This window comes from Quercus robur, chromosome 8 (assembly GCF_932294415.1).
Source record: "Quercus robur chromosome 8, dhQueRobu3.1, whole genome shotgun sequence".
Classification (NCBI taxonomy): domain Eukaryota; kingdom Viridiplantae; phylum Streptophyta; class Magnoliopsida; order Fagales; family Fagaceae; genus Quercus; species Quercus robur.
In genome coordinates this window covers 32138275-32144543 of record NC_065541.1, presented here as the reverse complement: position 1 = coordinate 32144543, position 6269 = coordinate 32138275, and the positions used below count along the sequence as shown (strand labels likewise).

Below are 6269 nucleotides of genomic sequence, written 5' to 3'. Positions count from 1 at the left end.
GGGAAAGCTCGCAAGGCAAAAACCCTAGCGATTGATTTTAAGGTCATCACTCCCAAGAATCCACTAATCAACAATTAAGTGGATGTTCTTCTGCATACATGTATATATAGGAGAGATCTTTGGCCAAACAAAATTAGAAATCTATAAATTTTGAATTTCAAGGAAAGATCTTTATACGAACAAATTTAGAAATCTATGAATTTCAGATTTTTCTTGATTTCTAAAAATTAATGACACATTTAGAGGGTATGTATTCTTCATTAATAGGAAGTTGTTATTAATTATATATATTCTTAATAAATGTTATATGACTTCCTCTATACAAAATAGGAAGTGCTATTATAATACATATTTTTTTTAATAATTGCATAGCATGTAGTCCAGTAGTATACTAGTATGTGTTGTCCATGACTTCCTCTTTTTGATTATGTATTCTCTAGCTTCAGATTTGTTTTGTGTTATTTTGTTTTTGTTTTTGTTTTTGTTTTTTTTTTTTTTGTTTTTTTCTTTTTTTTGTTTTGTTTTTTTTTTTTTTTTTTTTTTTTTACGTTTGGATAAAATCCAACCTGATTATGTTATACTCATTAAAAACTAAATAAATAATATCGGCGAAAACTTTTGGGTTGGGTAGGGTCGGATACCCATTACCCAACGGGTTTGGTCATCCCTAATTGGAGCCCATTTTTTTGAAGCTTACCATTGACCGCAATAATTGCTCAACTGAATCATTAAACAATTATTGCACAATTATTACCTAAAAATTCCCCTTTCTTCACCTTTCACCTACCAATATTCGTTTACAGCAGAATCAAAAACATTATAGGGTGATATAGAGGTTTTGAAGGAGTTGAAGAATGGGTCGGACCCTAACTTAGTGAGTCCAGGCTCATGCATTAATTGTGCGTTTAAGATTGCTTAAAAGCCATATTTTTTAAGTATTCAGCTTATTTTTGCTACTATTCATAGGTCTCATTTGTTGGGTTAATATAGTTTGACCCCGGTTAATTAATTCAATTACCCAAGTTGATTAATTAGGTTCAATTTTATGCAAATCGTGAAAGCACCAACAAATCACCAAAAATACTAAGTGCAGCGGAAAATAAATTAGACACAGTGATTTGTTAACAAATGGGAAAAACCTCGCAAGGCAAAAACCCCACCAGGTGATTTTAAGGTCACCACTCCCAAGAATCCACAAATTAACAATCAAGCGGTTACAAGTATAAGGAATTTTACCAACTACCATAGCCTATCTCGAAATACCAACCTATAGTTGAACCATCGCTCCAATACCCAATTGGACTTGATCTTGTAGTAGCTTTCTTTCCCTTTGAAGCACAAACCTCCAATTTGTGACTAACCCTTTGCATGGATCCTAGTACGTGACAAACTCCAGCAATTTGAATAGATGTTATTGACTGCAAATCCTATGGCGCACAAATGCAATAGCTTCACACAGAGAAAATAAGTATCTTGGTCTTTATATTCGTATGTGCCGACTCTTAAAATAAGCCTTAAATATGTCTAGGGTTATCAGAAAAGAAACCCTAAACAACTGCATAAGATTGGGCCGAATTTCAGATTTGGAAATTCTAAAATCGTAGTTCTCGATAAATCGAGCTGCTGTCGAGCTATTTATCGAGATTCACATTAAGTCTTGATAGCAGGCTTCTGTTGAGCTATTTGTCGAGACTTAGTGAACAGCTTTTCTTCACTTGTTTCTTGGATCAATCTTCATGTCTTTAATACTTGACTTGAACAACATGTTTCTTGAAGTACTAAACCCATCTTAGATCTACCCAATTATAAGTAAAGTGCATTTTGTCAAAGGATTAGCCAATTACAATAAAATATGACTCTAACGATCTCCCCCTTTTGAAATCCATGATAAAACCACAAAAAGCTATTATGAGAGAAGTCTAACATAACTATCCCATAATTTACAAAAGTACATATGTCTAGCCCTACAACAAACTCTTGAAAACTTTGCAAAAAGAGAGATCATGGCATGATAAACTTGCAACCTGTCTTATCTGAAATGATTAAACAAGATCAAGTGTGAAACATAGACAAGTTGTATACAATAAGAAACAACACATGTGAGACAAAGGTAAAGAAAACATACATCAACTCACATATATATATATATATATATAAATATATCAAAGAATACAATATATGTAACAAAAGTGGTCTCAAGACCATGGTACATGTAACGAGAAAAGAAAGACACCAAAACCTCACTACATCCCTCAAAACACTATCCCACTATCTAGTATATCCTATGCGAGCTCTCCCCCTAACAACAAGACTACTCTCGTCTATAAAACTACTCCCCATTTTTGTCACAAGTGACAAAGGGTGTATCACTGAGAGTTCGTCATCTCATCATCATACTCAGAGCCAAAAGCATCATCACCATCATCGTCTCCACCATCCAAAGAAGAGGACTCCTCAACATGCTCAGGTGAAGTTGAGGGTGTGAAACCACCAAGGTGAGACTAGCGGGCAAGTGATGCGACCGATTTTGATGTTCATTTGACACATCTCATTGGATAGATGGTCAAGATGACTACCAAAATCAGCATGCATATGCTGAAGTTGCTCCATGACTTCCTCAAGGGAGACAGGTGCCCTAAATGAGGAGGAAGAGGCCGATGAGGAAGAGGATTGAGAGGAAGGGGCTGCAGGGTTTGTAGGGGCTACATTTGAAGGCTCCACACAGGGATGCTTCACAGCAAGCTGCGCTGCACTCCTCTGAATAGACTTATTGCTCATGGCACCCATGACATAGAAGAGGGGAGAAAAAGGAATGGTGACGTGCAAGTGAGTGAGAATGTGCATGATAGTTGATGGAAAGATGAGCTTATTACATGTGGTAGTGTCTCGATAGCAATCTATAATAGATTCTATCATATGTGATGCAAAGTCTATAGAAAGAGATCTTTTTGAAGAATAGTCCATGCTTCTTTCGTATTGTCAGTGGAAGAGATCTTCTTTAATTCTTCATTGGTCACAGCACTAAACAGAACATTCAGTGCTTTACTGTTAAAATTGGCAGCTTTGATCTTTGCATCATCCCAGATGGCTGGTGGCTTTTTAGGCTACGTCCAACCTACATCAACTACAAGCCATACTTTCTTATCTAAAGATAGTAAAAACGCTCTCATGCATACTTTCCAATATGCATAGTTACTACCATCAAATATAGGAGGAACAATTAGGGATTGCCCCCGATCCATAACAACAGGAGTCAATAGATCACACAGCAAAGAGTGTGCCTGCTCTGATACCACTTGTTGGGTTAAGATAGCTTGATCCCGTTAATTAATTCAATTACCTAAGTTGATTAATTAGGTTCAATTGTATGCAAATTATGAATGCACCAATAAATCACCAAAAATACTAAGTGCAGCGGAAAATAAATTAGACATGGTGATTTGTCGATAAATGGGGAAAACCTCACAAGGCAAAAACCCTAGCGGGTGATTTTAAGGTCATCACTCCCAAGAATCCACTAATCAACAATCAAGTGGTTACAAGTATAAGGAATCTTACCTGCTACCTTGGCCTATCCCGAAATACCAACCTACAGTTGAACCTTCGCTCCTGAATGTTCAAATAGTGTAGAAAACACCAATGAACATTTAGACCCCCAGTTTACAAATTACCAATACAACCTTATAATCAAACAATATATGTGCGGAATATGAATATAAGCTAAACCCAAACATGTAACACACTCTAAACCATAATTAATCACGATCACAGTAGTAATTAAATGGTAAAGAGATAGGGAAGAATGTTGCAAACACAAATATAACACTGCGATGTTTTATCGAAGAGGAAACCGAAGTACCCGACGTAAAACCTCTCTAAGCTGGGATACATGAATACTGAGTGCAATGGAAAATAAATTAGACACGGTGATTTGTTAACAAATGGGAAAAACCTCGCAAGGCAAAAACCCCATCAGGTGATTTTAAGATCACCACTCTCAAGAATCCACTAATTAACAATCAAGCGGTTACAAGTATAAGGAATTTTACCAACTGATAGTTTTTAGACCCCTTAAACAATTGATTTTAACCTAGGTAATTAACCAAGTTGTTACTTAGTCCAATTAAACAAGTCTAGGTTATCACAATAACAAAGATCAAATCATGCAAAGCAGCGGAAAATAAATAACACAAGATATGATCACCCAAGAAACCAAACCGGTAAAAACCTGGGGAGGATTTGACCTAGCTATCCTCAAGGTAAACTTGAATCCACTATTTTGAAAGAATCGAAGTTCATACAATAAGACTTACAGGCCCCCACGCTCGATTTCTTTCTTGGATTCACCACCAGATACAAGCACACCTGCTTGTGTTTTCTTTAAGCTTCAGTGACAGTAACTGAATTGATCATTAAGGCGTAGATAAATCTTCTCCTTGAAAAACCTAAGTTTGTGTAAAGGAAAGCTCCTTTAGATCTCACAAGAGATTTACACAAACCGCAATTATGAGCAACACTAAAACGTGGCTAGGGTTTGCCTTTTATACTTAGGAAAAATAAGAAACCCTAAAAACGTTTTAAAACACTTAGGGCTGAGTTGGACAAATCTGCAGAAAATCATTCTGCCCGAGCTTCGATTCATCGAGCCTGTCTTTCGATCGATCGAGCCAGGCCGAAAGGCACAATGCTTTCCTGCTTTAACTCGATTCCAACTTTACATAAAAGAACCACTTTGAGCTAGACTAAAACACTTCTAAACACATTATTTTGATCATGGTTTGCCAACAAAACAAATTAGAGTTCTAAATACATAAAATCCTAAGACTTTAGAACCTAACACCAACTACCGTAGCCTATCCCAAAATACCAACCTACAGTTGAACCATCGCTCCAATACCCAATTGGACTTGATCTTGTAGTAGCCTTCTTTCCCTTTGATCCACAAACCTCCAATTTGTGACTAACCCATTCTTACCATCGAGGTAGTGTCCTTTCTTCCCATTCTTTCCATTCCCACTCTCTTCTTTTGCATTCTTGTACATGGTGATATTGAACTAAAATGCTTGTACCAGGATGCCCCTGCTCCTAGTGTTCCTATTGACCTTCCTTGTCTGCCTTGGACGTCTATGCTTATGACCCTGATGGCTTTGCTAGGGAGCGTCTTGTGCCTCGCAACACAAATGTCATGGGCTATCCTTTTCCGGATAGCACACGAGCGGTGAGTTCTCTCCTATTTCTTTCTTCTTTGTATCTTCTTCTCTTGCATCTTTCAATTGCTCATTCTAATCTATTTCCCTTCACATTTCAGCCCACTATCAAGCAGCATGAGGAGTTGGTTGGGCTGGCTGGGAACCTCAAGTAGGAGGTGACTCAGTATTCAAAGGACTTGTACGACCCTAGAGGACTGGCTTATCTCAGTGATGATAATGATGATGATGATGATGATGATGCTAGTGATGGTGATGGTGGTGAGGACTCAGAGGCGACCCCTAGTCACCGACAAGGAAGAGGCATTTTCGGTGATCCCTACAGACAGACAAGAAGCATGTGGAAGAAATCCATACTCAAAACAAAGAAAACTAGGGTTTTGCCTCTCGTAGTGCATACGTGTAAAGGAGCCTGCATACAAAGCCTTGACCCTGCATACATAGGTTTGACTATGCGTACATTTGCCATGGGTCAGAAAAACCATAACTGTCCCTCCTTAGTATAAAATAGCCGTTGGGGGCTCTCAAATATTACCAAACGTATTTTGCTACTAGAGAACACTCTTTTTAGGTTTCCCAATGGTAGAATTCTCTCCCTTTGATTAGGAAGCTTGGCCCTAGCTTTAAAGAGGCTATTGTTCCTTGTGGTCTCTAAAGTCATGATCAAAACCTTAGTATGTTGGGCAGTCACATTTAATGTTGAAGGAACATATATTTTCAAGATAGAATTCGTAATCTCTTAACAGAGATATAAAATATTCCCTTGAGATAAGTTTAATGGGTTTGGTTATTTAGAGTGTTAGGCCTAACCACTTTAATAAGAATTTACTAAAGTATATATTTATGAAATTGGATTTCATAAATATATGATGAATAACTTAAAGGATTAAACCGAGTACTCAAGGATTAAGATGTAGTAATCTTCAAAGTGGTAGTCAACATTCATGACTTTGTAATACTACGAATATTTTAATGAAGGGATTGAATGTATAATAAAGTCTTGGGACATAATTTATTAATTAGGTTTAGAGTGCAATTATATTTATATAATGGTATTAAATA

At 37.0% G+C, this 6269-nt stretch overlaps 1 pseudogene; it reads left to right on the top strand.

Annotated features, from left to right (window-relative positions):
- Nucleotides 1-230: 230 nt before the first annotated feature.
- Nucleotides 231-6269, top strand: part of LOC126696164 (MDIS1-interacting receptor like kinase 2-like) — a 59710-nt pseudogene continuing 53671 nt past the window's right edge.